This window comes from Gracilinanus agilis, chromosome 4 (genome assembly GCF_016433145.1).
Source record: "Gracilinanus agilis isolate LMUSP501 chromosome 4, AgileGrace, whole genome shotgun sequence".
Taxonomy (NCBI): Eukaryota; Metazoa; Chordata; class Mammalia; order Didelphimorphia; family Didelphidae; genus Gracilinanus; species Gracilinanus agilis.
The window spans coordinates 324,202,602-324,220,356 of record NC_058133.1 but is presented as its reverse complement, the minus strand read 5'-3'; the positions used below and the strand labels follow the sequence as shown (position 1 = coordinate 324,220,356).

At 36.2% G+C, this 17,755-nt stretch overlaps 1 pseudogene; it reads left to right on the top strand.

The window, feature by feature from the left end:
• The first annotated feature begins 9,153 nt into the window (after positions 1-9,153).
• Positions 9,154-9,865, top strand: LOC123248023 (annotated as a pseudogene).
• The last annotated feature ends 7,890 nt before the right edge of the window (positions 9,866-17,755 follow it).

The following is a 17,755-nucleotide window of genomic DNA, read 5'->3' as shown; positions in this document are numbered from 1 at the left end:
GAGATACCTGGCACCCAGAGAACAATAGAAATGATTAAAGGGCTAGACAATAATATCTATGATTAAAATGCAAAGGTATGGGGTGATTTAGCTTTCCCAAGAGACTGCTGAGGGGTGACTTTACAATTATGAAATACTATCATTGGGAGAATTATAGCTCATTGTTCTTCTTGTGCCCAGATCAGAGAAGAAAAGGTATTGCATTTACCTTACAGTAGAAAACATTTGGGTCATATGTTGTAGAAGAGCTTCCTGATGGGTGGTATTTCTAAAACTAGCAATGAATTCCTGAAGGTAGACAGTGTAGAATCTTTCCACCTGAAAACTGGAAAGAACAAGAGGATTTGAGTCTTTAGGTTTAATATTTACAGTAGAGTTTATATGTTTGCTCTCCAAACACTCTACTTCAGAAAGAGACAGTAACTAATCAGAAAGAGAACAACAGATTTAGTTAGGGCTGGAAAGGTCTTTGGAGACCATCTAATCCAACTCATTTTACAGATGAGGAATTATGACTCAAAGATATTAAGTGACTTGCCCTTGGTCACACACTTAGTAAGGAGAAGTGAGTTTTTGAAACCATATCCTTTACCCTAGATCTAATACTCTTTCTGCTATCCCACACTGCCTTTACTGAATTTCCACAGTATAGAAGGTTGGACTAGGTGGTCTTGCCAGTCTTTTGCTAATATTAGAAACTGAGGGTTGCCCAACTTAGGAAGTAAAGTGTGACTGTTTCAAATAGCTAATATAGTAAATCCCCAAAGTCATAAAGGCTATCCCCTATATATAGTATTGGGGTATCATAGTATGACTAAAAGGGATTCAGAATAGACATCCTTAGCCTCTTCTCCCGACCACTTTCTCCAAGGGAGATTTTAATTCTTGCCAAGAGGGGAAACAGGAAGTTGAGACCAGAAGCCATTATTCTGCTCTTCTCAGGAGAGAAGGAGTACCAGGCTAGAATTATATCTGTCTATTTCCTTAAGTATTATTAGTCTAGGCAAACTACAGGCCAACGGGCCAGATGTGGCCCCCAGAAATATTCTATCTGGCTGTGTGACATTATTCCTAACCTGACGAATACAATGAGTAGGATACAATACAATGAAACTTCGAAAGAGTTGCCTTAGAAACAGACTGAGAGATGAGCATTTCCTTTCCTTTGGCCCCCACTTTAAAAAGTTTGCCAATCACTGGTCTAAGGGATATGAATTTCAGGTTCAATCTAACTTCTAATCACTGTTCATTATTGATGGGAAGCTTTATATCCAAGACTTGACATCTTTCCCAACAAATATCAGATCCACAATGAATATATATATAGTACTTGACCAAGAAAATGCATTTATCCAAATAGGTAGTAAAACAGAAATCAGAGTTGGTATATATAGGAGAACATATAACAGACAATATACAATGAAGAAACTCTCCCATTAGGAGGGAGGTAACTCTGCTTAAGCAAGAGAGGGAGTCCTGGATCTCACCAAAGTAAACTTTTAAAAGTTTCTAGTATAGGATTATGGGGATAGAGACATGATGGAGACTACCAGATCCTCTTAGGTCAGTTTCTTCTCAGAAACTTTTCCTTGAGCAACTTGAATAGTATCTTCCACATTCTCTCAAAGTCAGTAGCCAGAAGTGCTCAAGGTTTGAAGAGACAAAAAAAGTCTTTGAAAAAAAAATGCTGAAGAGACCTAGAAGTTTCTCGATTTCGGAGAGAACTTAAAAGAACTTCTTTTTCTTGTACTTATCAACATCACTTTACACCTCACATAGGCTTGGGGCACTGATTTCTACCAATAAGGACAGAACCTCAGATTAATAGGCTTTGGGCCAGGTCTGGAATCAGGTTCAAATCTGGCCTCAAACACTTCCTAGTGCTGTGAACTTGGTCAAATCATTTAACCCTGATTGTTTAGCCCTTGAAATTCTTCTATCTTTGAATTAAAACGAAGACAGAAGGTAAGAGTTTTAGGGGAAATAAAAAAGAAAACAGACTATGCCTAATATTTGAGGACTGGTCTAGGTCTGTGTTAGTGAACCTATGGCACGTGTTCTGGAGGGAGTTGCTTCCTTTCCCCTCTCCACCATGCCTGAAGACATTTTTTCACATCACCTGCCCCTCTGCCCAGCAGCCCAATGAGAGTGTTTCCTTCCTCCCTTGTCTAGGATAAGAGGGAGGCTCACATGTGGCATGAGGGTGCAGTTTGGACACTCAGTCTCTAAAAGGTTCACCATCATTGGTCTAGGTTGTTCAGAGAAATTATACCCCCAAAGTTTAACAACTAGGGATGATTTATTTTTCCTTTTTTTTTCACAACTAATGAGGTGTCATGACTAAAATGTAGAAAGGTTGAATTGTATCACTGGAGAAAAAGAAATGTTCATATCAGTGAAGTCAGAGATGACAGAATTTAGACTTAGAGCTCTAAGAGAAGGTCCTTAGAAGTCATTTAGCCCAATCCCCTTATTTTACAGATGGGGAAAGTGAAATGGAGAAGTTCAATGACTTGTTTAAGGTCATCAAAGTAGTGACACTTCTATTGAAAGAATTCAGTGAACCACACAAAAATAGGTACAGTCAATAATTTGATGATGATAGCAAATAAGAGTATATTTAGTCTCATTTCAATTGGTTTGATCCTTTTGGTTCATTTAAGCAATTATATCACACAAGTAGGGATAGGGAATAGAACTGTGAAGGACTCTCATGTGAATGAATTCCCTCTGCTACTATAGGTCAGCACCTTTTCAGCAATTTATAGTTTTAGAGAGCTTTTGGCTCTGAAAAGTTATCTTATCTAGGGTCATACAGAGTCAAAGTTTGTATTTCAACTGAGGCCAGATAGCTCTCAATTAAAGAGATATTTCTCAAAATATAATTGGCTGCTGCAGCTACACTCTAACATACTGCTGGTAATTTTGTGTGACTGAATATGATACTCACAGTTGTGTGGAACTCTGAAGTCACTAAAGAATTGAAAGTAAGGCTCAATCAAAGTACTATAGGGAGGTACATAGTGGGCATTAGCGACTGCAATATAGGAAGTACAGTATAAAGGATGTCATCATGTAGAAAGACTTTTTTTTTTTAAACCCTTACCTTCTATCTTAGAATCAGTTCTAAGGCAGAAGAGTGGCAAGAGCTAGATAGCTGGGGTTAAGTGGCTTACCCAGAGTCACATAGCTAGAAACTATCCAAGACCAATTTTGAACCTAAGATCTCCTATCTCTTGTCCTGGCTCACTATCCACTGAGCCACCTAGCTGCCTCTGTACATAGACTTCTGAAGAAGAATGTTGTTTTTAAAGCCATGAAAAGCCAAGCCCTTTTGAAAGGAATGACTTTTTCTGATTTGTTAATGATTTTAAAAATTATATATATAATGTTAAACCATCTTTATGAAAAGTAAAATTAACAGTACAATACATTGTTTTCAGAACACGTCTTCTGACCCCCAACCGACCTTACCTACAGATAGGGAATAAATAGCACCTGTACACATAGCTCCTTTCCCTTAAACTGATAGAAAATGAATTACAACTATAATGAATACATACATGCACATATGTATGCATAAATATTCTTATTTCAAAATATAAGCAGTTAAGTGGCATCATAGATAGAGCTATGGGAGTGGATTCAAGAAGGCCCAAGTTTAAATTCTGTCTCAGACATTTCTTAGCTGTAAGACCTTGGGCAAGATACTTAACCTCCTTGATCCTTAGTTTCCTCATCTGGAAAAAAAAAAAGAGATACTAATAGTTTTCCTCACAGAATTGTTGTGAGACTCAAATGAGATGACATGGATATGTTTATGTCTATGACAATATTAAAACTAAATGCTACCTATATTAAAAGTAAACTGAGGAAATGTGGAGAAAAGGATCATAGGCCAAGATCTGGAATGCACCTTGTTAGTATAACATCCTCATTTTACAGATGAAGAAATTGAGGATTAGGGCATAAATGATTTGACCAAGGTTGTACAGGTATAATAAGCATCAGAGATAAGATTTGAAGCCAGATACCTTTTACTTTAGAATCTTCAATTTTGTCATGACGAAGTAGAAAAAAAACCCAAGTTTGAAATAAGCCTCTCTCTTTCTTTCTCTCTCTCTCTCTATCTACTCTCTTTTTGTCTCTGCCTCTTTTTCCTCTCTTCTGTCTCCATCTCTGTCTCTGTCTCTGTCGGTCTCTATCTCTCTGTCTCTGTCTCCTTCCTCTCTTTGTCTCTGTCTCTGTCTTTTCTCTGTCTCTGTCTCTGTCTCTGTCTTTCCTCTGTCTCTGTCTGTCTCTTTCCTCTCTCTCTCTCTCTCTCTCTCTCTCTCTCTCTCTCTCTCTCTCTCTCTCTCTCTCTCACACACACACACACACACACACACACACGCACGTGCACATGCATGCACATACACGCACACACACCAAGTTTAAAAACCTTGCTTTATAGGTATGTAGAACTAATTCATCAGCAAGTCAAGACATCACCCTCAGATGTCACTGGAAAGGCAGAACTACTCAGAGGCCAATGACCATCTTTATGCAAGAGAGGAACAAAGTCAGGTCTTGACTTAAAAAGACCTATTTGGCAACAGTGGAAAGGAAGGAGCAGGTACTAATACAGAGACCAGCCTGGAGACTCTTAGAATAGTTCAGATGAGAGATCCAAAGTGAAAAGTTAAACAGAAAGAAAAGAGAAAGAAATCAGAGAGACAGATGCAAAAGATTAAACACTGGTGCAGAAAAAAAAAAATCAAAGGAAACCAAGAACAATAAGAATGTATGGAGAAAGGAGAATGAATACTTCTAGTCAGGGTGTTTTCTCCCCTAAATTATGGTTCACATTAGACTTTCACTAATTTATCTATTTTTTTTTCTCCTACTGTGCTCAAACTGAAAGGCAGCTTATTTACAAGTTTACTTCAAAAATTAGGGAAAGGGGGCAGCTGGGTAGCTCAGTGGATTGAGAGCCAGGCCTAGAGACCAGAGGTCCTAGGTTCAAATGTGACCTCAGGCACTACCCAACTGTACGACCCTGGGCAAGTCACTTGACCCCCATTGCCTACCCTTACCACTCTTCTGCCTTGGAGCCAATACACAATATTGACTTCAAGATGGAAGGTAAGGGTTTAAAAAAAAAAAATTAGGGAAAATTTTAAAAGTTCCTACTCTGTGCCCAACTCTCTTAGGGTTTGGGACCTAAATACAAAACCACAAACAATTCTTGCATTCAAGTAATTTACATTCTTGGGGACTAGAGGGAGAGGTAACCTGTACATGGTTGTTGCTGTGACCCCATTTAGGGTTTTCTTGGCAAAGATACTGGAGTAGTTTGCTATTTCCTTCTCCAGCTCATTTCATAGCTGAAGAAACTGAGGCAAACAGGGTTAAGTAACATGCCCAGAGTCATACTGTTAGTTGAGTTTCTGAGGCCAAATTTTACCTGAGGAAGATAAGTCTCCCAGACTCCAGGGCTGGCCCTCTATCCACTTTTACACTTAACTGTCCCTTCCAAAGAGAAACAAATACAATATACAAAGGAATAAAATGTAAAGGTTGTGGCCCTTAAGGAACAAGCTTTGTGCAGGAAGGTAACACATGCAATGGGCTTTTAGAAGAGAACTAAGATCAACAAAGAAACAAACAAATAAATTAACATTTTAAAAAAGAGAACTAAGAGAAAGTAACTTTTTTTTTTTTTTTTTTTGCTAAGGGATACTTTTGTTTCTGTTTTCAATTCTCTTCTTCATCCCTCTGTTTTGTTTTTTTTTGTTTGTTTGTTTGTTTTTTCCCTTTCTATTGAGAAATAAAGTAGCAAATAGCTAAGAAGAATACATAGTGCTTCTGGGCGGTTGGGGAAAAGTACTCCATCACATTCATTCCATTCCAAACAAACAAGAGAGCATCAGAAAATAGAAGCCTTTGCCAAACACTCAGTCTCTTAATAGTATTTTACTCACATACTGAGAAGTCTTGTAGGATGGGGCTTAGTATGGTTCATAACATAACATTTATAGCATATCTAGCTCCTTCATATTTCATTCTTATCACCTGGATCTCTTCTTCCTATTCCCATAATTCATTCTTTTCATATCTATTAAGAGATCCTTATTTTGACTTTTATTCCTAGGATTTCTCTGGCATATCCTGTTTTCCAACAAAACAGGTGACTAGTGTGTATCCCAGGAGAATGGGATGTCTTCTCCTTCCCTCTCCATTGGTTTTTGTTTTAAAATTAATTTTTCAATAAATGAACATTTGTTTTTGCCTTATACTACCTTCTCCCCACAGGAAAAAGAAAAACAACATCCTTATAACCATGTATAATCAAGAAAAAAAATCCATATTGCCCAATGCATATGCTTTTTAAAGGCAGAAGAAGTACACAAAACATTTAGTAGACAATAAAGGAGTAGTATACCTGTTAACTTAGAAAAAACGTGGGACTATTAAATAGTCATAAAACCACTCTTTAATCAAGGGAAAGGGGGATGAGGGCTACCTGGCTTCTTTTGCAGAGCTGTGCCTTGTGCAGAGTCTAAAGGAACACTGTTTCGCTCTGCTCCCTGATCCCCCTGGGAGTGCCACCGCGCTAGATGATGACTCCCCAGAACAAAGGAAATTGGGGAACTTATATACCATTTGGGAAGATCCCGGGGCTGGGAGAGATGATTGACATTATACTGACAGGATACAATCAAGCTAGAGAAAGGGATCATAGCTACAGGCTAGGGTGTAGGGAAAGGGACTGCTTACACAATGGGTACTAAAGGAATGGTCCCTGCCCAGGTAGTCTTCCTGGGAAGGGTCTTTGCTACAATGGGGAAGACTACCTAGGACAAAAGGGTATTTAGCATTTACCCTGGGTCCATTATTCAGTCTGCAACTGCTAGCCTGAGATTCCCTTCAGGGTGGATTCTCACAGGAACCGGGAACAAGCACAAGCTTTGGGGGTCTCCAACCTACAAACTATTTCTAAACTTGGGGTTCATCATACCTCACTAAGCTACAAGTTTGGGAACTCTAGATTCCATGTTGACATACCCAACAGCAAGGTGAGCTACCTTTTGGCCCTTCTTCCAGTGAAACCATCAGTCCCTGGGAAAATGGTTTGCCTCAGGTTGGACTCAAGCAGTACATTTTGGTTTTCTTCTTAAAGGAAATAAACTAGAAAAGGAGGGTTTCATTTGTGTGTGTGTGTGGGGGGGGAGAAGGGCTTCAAAAATATATGAAATCCTAGTTGGAAAAATGGAAAGATGTGATCCATAGAATTAGTTTGCAAAAAATGCACCTAAATATCCCTAAGATACCTGCAGCCCTTCTCATGTAATGTGGTACAGTGAATAGAGGGAGATCCTTTGCATCAGAAAGACATGGGTTCAAGTTTTGCCTCTGATATACAAGTTCTATGTAACCTTGGATAAATCACTTAATCTCTCTATGCCCCAAGCACCTCTTTTTTTAAAATAAAAAAAAATTTTTTCCATATTACATCTGGATACAATTTTTAATTTTCATTTTCTGACATTTTATAATCCATTTTCTCTCCTTCCACTCCTTCCTCTCTCCAAGAAGGCAGGTAATAGGATATAAGTTATACATATAAAGTGAAGAATGGTAAGCTTCAATTTGCATTTGGACTCCATTTTTCTTGTCTATGGCAATGGATATTCTTTTTCTTAATGAGTCTCTTGGATTTGTCTTGGATCCTTGCCTTATTAATAATAGTTAAGTATTTCACAGCTTATATTTTACGTTATTGTTGTTAGCATGTAGAACTTTCTCCTGGTTCTGCTCGCTTCACTTTGCATTGCTTCATATGTCTTTCTAGGGGTGTGTGTGTGTGTGTGTGTGTGTGTGTGTGTGTGTGTGTGTGATCATCTTTTTTTTTCAAGCACTTCTTCAAGGCAACACATATTTATTAAATGTTTACTGTCATCAAGTGTTTACTATGTGTCAAGGATTAAGTTAAATGTTGAGAATACAAATGAGAAAAAGAAAGTCTCAGCCCTCCATGGGACATGATGAAGATGAAGACAGAGTTGAAATGCAGCATAGTAATTGGTTCTAGGGATACAAAGACAAATAAAAAACATACAGAAGACAAATTGTAGCTCTCAAATTGCTCATAGCCTAATGGGAAAGAAAACATGAAAACAACTATATACAAGCAAAATATATACAGGATAAATTGGAGATAACTTCAGATGCAATTAAGGAGGATCATTGACTTCTATAGAAAAGTTGAAAATTTACCTGCAACTTGAAGGAAGGCAAGAAATCCAGGGGATAGGGAAGAAGGAAAGGACAATTCCAGGAGTTGTGAGGGAGGTGGGGAACAAATGAAAATGCATAGCATTGAAAAATAGAGTGTCTTGTGGAGGAACAGCTAGGGGACAAATGGCCCTAGATGACAATGTAAATGATGGAGGGTAAGGTGTAAGAAGATGGGAAAAGGAGAAAGAGATAAAAGATTTTCAAAACCAAATGGATAATTTTATGTTTGGTTGTTGATATGATAGGGAGCCACTGTAGTGTACTGAATGTGGGGGTAGGGGGTGGGAAGAAAGAGACAGAGACAGGAACACAGAGAGTCAGAGAGATATAGAGAGAGACAGGGACATGGTCAGGCTTGTGCTTTAGGAATATTATTTTGACGGCTGAGTGGATGAGGATGGAGTGCAGTGGAGTGAGTTAGGGAGACCAATTAGAACATTATAAGCATTGTTCAGGTATGAAATAGTGAAAGTCTGAAACAGGGTGGTGGCAGTATCAGGAGATTGCAGGGCATATACAAAAGTTACTATAAAGTTTAAAAACAATTAGACTGGACAACTGACTTACACAGGACATGATAGAGGGTGAGGAAATGAGGATGATATCAAGGTCTTGAGCCTGGGTAATTGATTGGAAGGATTGTGATGTCTTTGAAAATAATAGGAAATGACTTTGTGCCTTATCCACCACCTTCCAGCCTGGCTCTAGTGGTAGTATGTCAGAGGGAAACAGGACCGAGGACCCCTGGCCAGTCATCTGTGCCAACCACAGTGTATATGAAGGGACGTAGGAATTCTGGGCCCGGAGCTATGTGGTAGGATGGCTGCAGCAGAGGCCTACGCTCCTGAGAGAGCCAACACTGAGAAAGCAGGAATGCAGAAATCAGAGAGTCATGGAAGCCTCCAGATGAGAAACGGAGTGACAGGAAACTGTGAACAAAGAATGTCATCAGGTTCCCAAGAAAAACATAGATCTGTAGTGCACCAAAACAAGTTATTACCTTCCAAGAATTCTCCAGATTTTGTAAGGAAACCGCACCCTCAACCAAGTAGATAAGCTTAATTCTAAAACTATTGACCCATTTTGGTAATCAGCCCCCGAGTTCTGTCTTTTGCTGCTATTTACTCTAAAGGAGGTATTCCTTGTAGGTAGGTACATTGCTCAGTGAAACACAAATTACAGTGGGACTGTCTTCCCAAAACTCTTCTATTTGATCCTCTTCTTATTACTTTAGCAGAGGGTCTAAGAGAGACTAAACATCCACACACTTTTGTTATCAAAAGAAGGTTTTAAAGAATTATTTTGGTTAAAGGTGTCCCTGATACCTAGACTGATTCCAGTGTTGAAGGCAGCTCTGACACATTCAGATGGCCAAGTGTTTGAATGGAATTGAATGCACTTGAGTGGTATTGTTGGGCCTTGTCTAAATGATCATCTGAAGCACTTGCTTACAAGTCTTTCAAAGAGGCTAATGGATAAGAAATTCAAAGATCCAATCACCAGTGCTTTACAAAAGCTAGAACAACATGGTGGAAATGGTTACCTTATGGTTACCAAAGCTAAAATTCCAACCATCTGCTCTTAAACCAAAGGAATGATAAAACCATTTGACTAAGTAGTGAGAGATGTCAGAAGCTTGTGATGAACATCATAGGATCCCTTGTGGATGTGGTTTTTATTTTATCATAACTACTCATTTGTTATTTACATGATAAAAATGTATTCACAAAATTAATTCCACTGAATCATAGTCAGGGAGCATTTATCAGCACGGGGAAATGGTTAAATTGTGGAAAACTATTAAAAGAAGTTCTATAGTGCAATTTTGTGGGTTTTGTCATACACAATTTTTTTCTTCTATAGTCAGTCTGTATTAAGAACCACAATTGTGTTTACAGTTTAGTTTCAGATTTTAGTTTTATATTTCATTGCCTTTTAGTTATATCACTTAAGTGATTACACTAATTTTTCATAACTACTCTCATACTTGGTAGGGATAATTTGTTTAGTAACTCACTGATTAAATTAATGCTTACAAACAGGTATTTTTATATTGTTGGAATGCTTAGTGGAAACATCCAGAATATTTCCAAATATGAATTTTTCAAATAGTGTAAATTCTGTTATAACATGTAAATTACTGGTTTATGATAACTTGCTAAAACTATACATGATGAGTTTAGGTATTTTATAATATATGTGTTTTTTTCTATTTCCTCACCTAATAAGAAATGACTTACAAATTGGGATATTTAAAAATTCAATTCTTGAAATTGTATTCACATTTTTTCTAGTGCGAACTTGTTAACCTTTCCCCCGCCCTTAAAAATACTTAATAAATATGTTGTAGCTCTCAAACAGAAAAAGAAAATAATAGAAAATCTATGTGACTCTGGGAAAGTCACTTAACCTCAGTTGCCTAGCCATTATTCTAAGACAAAAAGTAAGGGTTTTTAAAAGAAAGAAAGGAATTAATAGTAAAGTTAAGAGAGGGTTTAGGGGGAAGTTCAGTTAAGGACACGATGAGCTAAGTTGTCTATGGCACATCCAGTTTGAATTATCCAATAGATAGCTGGAGATGTGAAATCAGAGCTCAAAAAAAAAAAAAAGAAATTAGGGTTGGACAAATACATCTGAGAATCATTGGCATGGAGAAAATATTTAACTCTAGAGATTATATTTATTCTCAAACTATAAAGAAGCAAAACACAGTTGTCATTTTTCATTACTAGAGGGAGTTTCTTTATCTGGAACTCCCTAATCTATGAAATTACAAGTTCCAACAAAAATAAATACTTTGCATAGATTATATATTTTATCTTCATATGTCTCCTTTCCTCTCATCACCCCCAGGAGAAAGTAAGTTGCTGAAGAGCAGAGCCCATCTCATTTTTGTCTTTGTGTCCCCAGTGCCTAGAATCATGGTAGGCATACAACAGGTGCCTAAACAACACTTCTTGAATGAATGACAGGAGAGTTTCTAATTAGGAAATTTGCTTTTGTGCACCACAGAGAGGCTAACCCTTGAACTTTATGTTTCTGGTAAACAGGAGGTATATTTCTCATCTGAAAACTCTATGATGCTTATTTATGGACAATTCATTGCCCCAAACCAATAGTGAAAGCAAGCTAGTGATCTCTCAAAAGCAGGAAACACCCTATAATTTTCTCCTGGCATTATGACAACTTTGATTTTCCTCTTCCTCTTTTCTTGCTAAACCTATATACACTTAAATACAGGATCACACTAAGAAAGTGCTTAGACCATATGTAAACAAACTGTGGCTAGACAGTTCCCCGAAGCCCATGAAATGCCCAACTTTCAAAGGGACTTAATCCTCTCTGTTGTTTTCCTTGCAGTATATTTTTCTACCAAAGTTTTACTTATTTCTTTAGGAAAAACCAGTATAGTTTGGTGGGAGTCTAGACCCATCAAGAATTTTTAAGGGTGTAAAATTCTTCTTTTCCTATAACCCTTGAGATGTCTTAATTTAAGGTATATGACAGATCTTCATGGAATGGCCCCATGGATTTGAACAGTTAGGATGACTGGAGGTGAATTTTCAGAAGGAGATGCTGTGAGACTTTTTTCTCAGGTAGAAATATACATGAATCCAGAATTTTAATGTCAACTTTAAAGATTTGTGTCTTTACTGGCATGTAAGGAGGAATAAAAAGCCTCCATTCTAGGACCAGATTCTAGTAATGAAGTAATTGATTTTACTAGGCTGATCTTTGGACAAGAGGCATTGGCCATTCCTGGACCCTGATTCAAAGTTGTTTAGATTTGCCTGCTAAGGAAGTTGTGCCTGCCAGTATCCAGTATCCTTCATGAGCACTGGAAAAAAAAAAAAGATTTTTTAAATTGTGACTGGCTTTAAAGTTTTCTTCTTTTGTTAACTGAGCAATAAGTAGAGCAACAGGTAGCTATTTACAAAGGTTAAAATACACAGAAGTTTTTTTTAAATTTAGAATATTCTCCCATGGTTACATGATTCATGACCCACCCACCCCCAACTCTTTCCTTCCCCCTCCCGAATCTGAAAAGCAGTTCCACTGGATTATACATGTATCATTTCTGTGTAATGGAAGTATTTTAAAGTTAAGTTTTGTAAATCTTTTGCTAGATGAATCTATTTAAAAATAAATATATCTTTGCCTTATGTGGTTTGAAAAAAAAAAGACTCGTTCTGTTGGTACATATAGACTTCAAGAACCCAGGACATATGAGCACAAGAAAATGTTTGAAAAAAATGGGTGGAAGAATAGTTTGAGGAAGAATATAAGAAAGTCATGGTGAAAAGAGAAATAGAGATTCTTGTAAAGCATCTAAAGGAGCTAAAATTTCATCTGTATTGAACTTTATTTCTGTAAAGGACATTTGGTTAATTAATAAAAAGAAAAAGGTTTTCAAATAACTTGTACATAAGTTTTGGTAACAATTAGACATCCAAACCCCCAATTTCTTATCTGTAAGTGCATTTTGTAACCTTAAAGGATTATTTTTGTCCTTCATTCTCACCTACTTACACATTTCTTCTAACCTGAAGGATATTGATATTGGCTACCTGAAAAAGATACCATCTATGAAATGAAGAAGTTAAACTAGATTACTTCTGAGACCCTTTTAATTCCAAGTATGATTTCATGCTGTATTACTGCTAATAAAAATTCCACATGTATTCTTCTAAGGCCGTTGGTGTATTTACAGATTATTCTCATAAAAGTATTATTTAGATGGGAAATTAAATATATGGGTCAATTGTTGTTGATATTCTTTTAGTCATTTTTACTTTTTCTAACAATGAGTTTTATTTATGCCTTCTTTATATAACCATAGTTTCCCCACAATTTCCCCCCACTCTTACATCTCAGAAAGTCCTTCCTGAAAATATTTTTAAAACAAAAAAAATGAGAGAAAAAGGAAGAAAAATCAGTTTAATTAATCAATATATTGATAAAATATGAAAATATGTGTGAGATTCAATACTTTTGAACCTCTAGCTTCTGCAAAGAAGTAGGGTGGGAGTATCTTTCATAGCTCTAGAGTCATGTTTATTATTTTACAATGCTCACTTCTGATTTTATTTTTGGTAGCTTTTTAACATGAATCTTGTTGTAATCATTGTATATATTGTGTTCTTAGTTCTGCTTACTTCACTCTGTATTAGTTCATAATGATTTTTTTGTACTTCTGTATTTATTAGATTAGCACAACCTTATTCCTTTATATTTATGTACCAAAATTTATTTAGCCATTTTCTGACTGATTGGCACCTATTTTGTTTCCAAATCTTTGATATCACAAAAAGTGCTAGTATAAATATTTCGATGATGTGACTTTATTCTTATTAATGGCCTCTTTGGATCATAAGCCCTTGAATAGAATTTCTAGATAAAAGGAAATGAATATTTTAATTATTTTGGAAATTTGAAATTGCTTTCCAAAATTGTTTACACTGATCCAAAGCTCCACCAACACTAGTGTGCCTATTTTCCCATAACCCCTCCAACATTTTGTCATTTTCACTAATTTACTGGGCATGAGGTGAAATTGAGGATTGTTTTAATATACATTTCTCTTGCTAATGATGATTTGCAACATTTTTCCATATGTTTGTTAATACTTTGCAATTTTTCTTTGGGAACTATTTGCTCATATCCTTTGATCAGTTATCTATTAGGGAATGGACTTTTAAAAATACTAATAGTACTAGTAATAGTTAGTAGGCCTAAATTTTTTGTTTTTGCCTTTGGTATCTTCTCCCTCATTCAAAAATTTGAGAATTAATCTCTCAATATATATTTTCACAGGTTTTATTGACTCTTCTTTGAATATCTTGGTCTTTTCTATCTGATACTCCCATCTTATATTTTTCAGCTCCAATTTTGTTTCTTCAATAATTATAATTGGAACTGTGAATTTAAGTGCTCAGAATATGTACTTTCAATGTCCTTAATGGTGAAAAGTTTGTTATAAAAATCCTTGCAGCTATTTTTCATCTTTGATCTTTTTTGGTTGCCTTCTAGTTTTATTCTTAAGTGTACTTATAACTGCTCACTGCATTTTGAAGATTTGTTCAAATTGTTTTTTTTTAATTCACAATTTCTCAATACTTTGTTTTATATAGCTCATAATTTCTTTTCATTTTTTTTTAATTTTTTTTTTATTTAAACCCTTGTACTTCGGTGTATTGTCTCATAGGTGGAAGATTGGTAAGGGTGGGCAATGGGGGTCAAGTGACTTGCCCAGGGTCACACAGCTGGGAAGTGGCTGAGGCCGGGTTTGAACCTAGGACCTCCTGTCTCTAGGCCTGACTCTCACTCCACTGAGCTACCCAGCTGCCCCTATTTTCATTTTTAATAAGATTTGTCAAACAAATTTATAGATGAAGAGGCTCATCACCACAAGTTTGATGACTCAGTCATGGATTTTTTGATCAGGAAGATATATGAAGCAGATAAAAATATAAAACCACCCCTTATCCTGGGCAGATATATTTTATTTTTGGTGTGATCAGAAAAAAATATGCCTTTGTGTGGTATGAATATATATTTGGCAAATAAATCAACCACTTGCTGATCAAGACAAGTTTTAGACTTTGGGAATCTTCTTTTTATGGCAATTCATGGCATTAGTTAATCTCCTATTTGAAATTTTTGTGAGCAACATCAGCGTCTTTTCCTCCATATATTTCCCAATTCTGATCATAAATTACTTAAATAGGTCATTTTGAGGGGCTTACCTTCACACTATCTTTATCAAATTTTTATTTCTAATTTTGTATTAATTTAAATTTTTGCTCTAACAGTAGTTTCTCTGACTGTATACAAAAAGCTGATTCTAGAAATACTCCTATATCAGTAATGAATGTTTTCTTAACTATTACAATATATTCAATTTCATGCAGGCTGGGGAGATATAATTTGATGTTTTCCATGTCCAGTGATTTCAAAATTAATTTTGAAAGAAAATATTCATTATATGAAAGCTGTTCAGTAGCCTACAAATCTTTAGTCTTTTTCATTCTATTATTTTGAATAAAATTTTACAATACACACACATATTGCAACTCATACATATACATATATATATATATACATACATACATTGCAATCTGTGCCCACCTTTATGCTGAAATCATGGAATATCAAACTGTAGGTTGGTTTAATGTGGAGGATCTTATTGTGTTCTCATAATTTCTCTACCTTGTTTTTCTTTGCCAAAATGTTGGAATATAACTGTAGTATATATTGTAGTAAAATTAATTATGATCTTTCTGAAAATGTTTTTCATGAGCACAGAAATATAGAGCGACAACATATCCCATGAAATAATGTCTCACTGACTTTGGACTTGTAATAAAACCAACTCTGTAAACTCATTTGCAGTTCCAAGGAGAATTTGTGAGCTTTACTTCCACTTAGCTTCTGTTTCTTTTGGTCCTCTGGTTCTGTACATAGCAACATTTTCAAAATTAATTATTCAATGTCTTTAGTGAACTCTTTCATTTCTTAAAGCAGAATTTTATTTCCTTTGTTCCTACCTTTTGATTAAAATCACCAAGTATCAAGATTCATCTTGATTTGGTTTAGATGATTTTGTCAACTTCCCTATAGCATTTGCCAACCATTTCAGGCATTGGGATCGATATTAAAGTTATGTGCATGATGGTCTGATTGCTTATTATACTCATTGTGGGTCCTGCAAAATGAGATGACTAAATATCCTGTAAAATAATGTTTCATGTTGCTTTTGGCTGCAAGCCGCATCGTAAAACTGACTTTACCAACTTCTTTACTTGACTCTCCTAGGAGAACCCATAAGCTGTTCCTCCACTTAATTGCAAGTTCTTTATATCCTCTGGTTTCATTTGTGGCAAGAATATCAATATTAATTTTGTTCATTTACTCCATAACTAGGGTGAGGTAACCAGGCTTTAGTCCAGCTTGCAATCAAACAGTGGGTACAAAATGTAACATGTGTAATTCTCCAGCAGCTTGGGGGCAGAAGGGAAGTTATTTACTAACTAATTTAATAACTAGTTAGTTAGTGACAATAAGTAGATAAAAATGGAATCTACCAGATAGTGAACAAGGTTAATAATTCCCTTTTGTGAGCCTCTAAATTAACTAATATCTTTTCTACTTCAACTGAATTTGGCTTATTTCTTGGCTTATTTTTATATCAGGAATTATAAAACTGATTTTGAGAGTACACTTTGTGCCACTTGCCTTGAGCAATAAGCCTGTTAATTACAAATCGTTTCCTCTATTAGTTGTGAACTTCTTGGTGATTTTAGATGAAGACTATACATAAATAGTTGAACTGATCTTGGTTAATCTAGAAATTATTAAAGTCTTAGCAATCTCTTTCCCCTTCTACCTTAACTTAAACTATCTTTTGTTTCTGGTCACCTCAGATTCAGAATGGATCTGCCCAGGACAAAGGGTGCTTTTATATTTTTATCTGCTTCATGTATCTTCATGATCAAAAAATCCATTACTTAGTGGTTAAACTTGTGGTGATGAGTCTCTACATACATAGGTAGGCTGGTTCTCTGGCAGCGTATACGGACTTGTCCTTAAGCCTGTCCAACTTTGTAAACTTTCTTTTGGCATAGGCTTTAGGCATTGAAGTCAAAGAAGGCAACAATGTTGGATCTTGTGGGACATATTTTATAATATCACAGAAGCCCAGAGCTTCAGGTTTGTAATTGCCTCCAAAGTTATTGAATCCCATTTGTACCTGAATAGAAATTTCTCATACAATAGTTCTAATGAAATGTTTCTCTAGGTCTGCTTTTAGGGAATTTGCTACTTTCTTAGCCACCTCATTCCCTACTTGTGGATACAGTCCTAATTTCTAGAAATTTTTTTCTATCAAACCAAAATGTGTTCTCTCCAGCTCCCCACCATCTCTTTTCTCCTATTACAACCTGAAGCCTAAAAGAGCAAGTCTAATTGCTCTTCCATGCTAAAGTACTTCAAATAACTGAAGACAATTGGCATTCCCCTGTAACATTCCTTTGTCATGTGTACCCCTCTTTTCCCACTGGAAAATTCCTGCTTTAACTTCCACTTGAGATGGAAGCCTAATCATTATTTCAATCCTCTCCTGGCTCTGCTTCTCTCTTTTTAGATTTTGCCATCATGATTCCATTTGGATACCTTCCCCCTGCTCCATTATTTTTTTCAGCTAACCTTTGTGTGTTGGTCTTCTCCCAGTAGAATGTAAAGTCTTTGAGGGCAGGGGCTATCTTTCTTTTTCCTTGTATTTGTATCCCCAGCACTTAGCAGAGTACTTGACCTTAGTAACCACTTAATAAATGCTTATTGTCTTATCTAGTCTCATCCCTTCTCACCCTTTCCCCCTTCCCCTACCATCCCATATTTCTTTCTTTTCCTATAGCTAAACATTTCCATTTCATTGAACTACTCTTCATATGGCATAACCTCTAATCTTCTTCAGAAT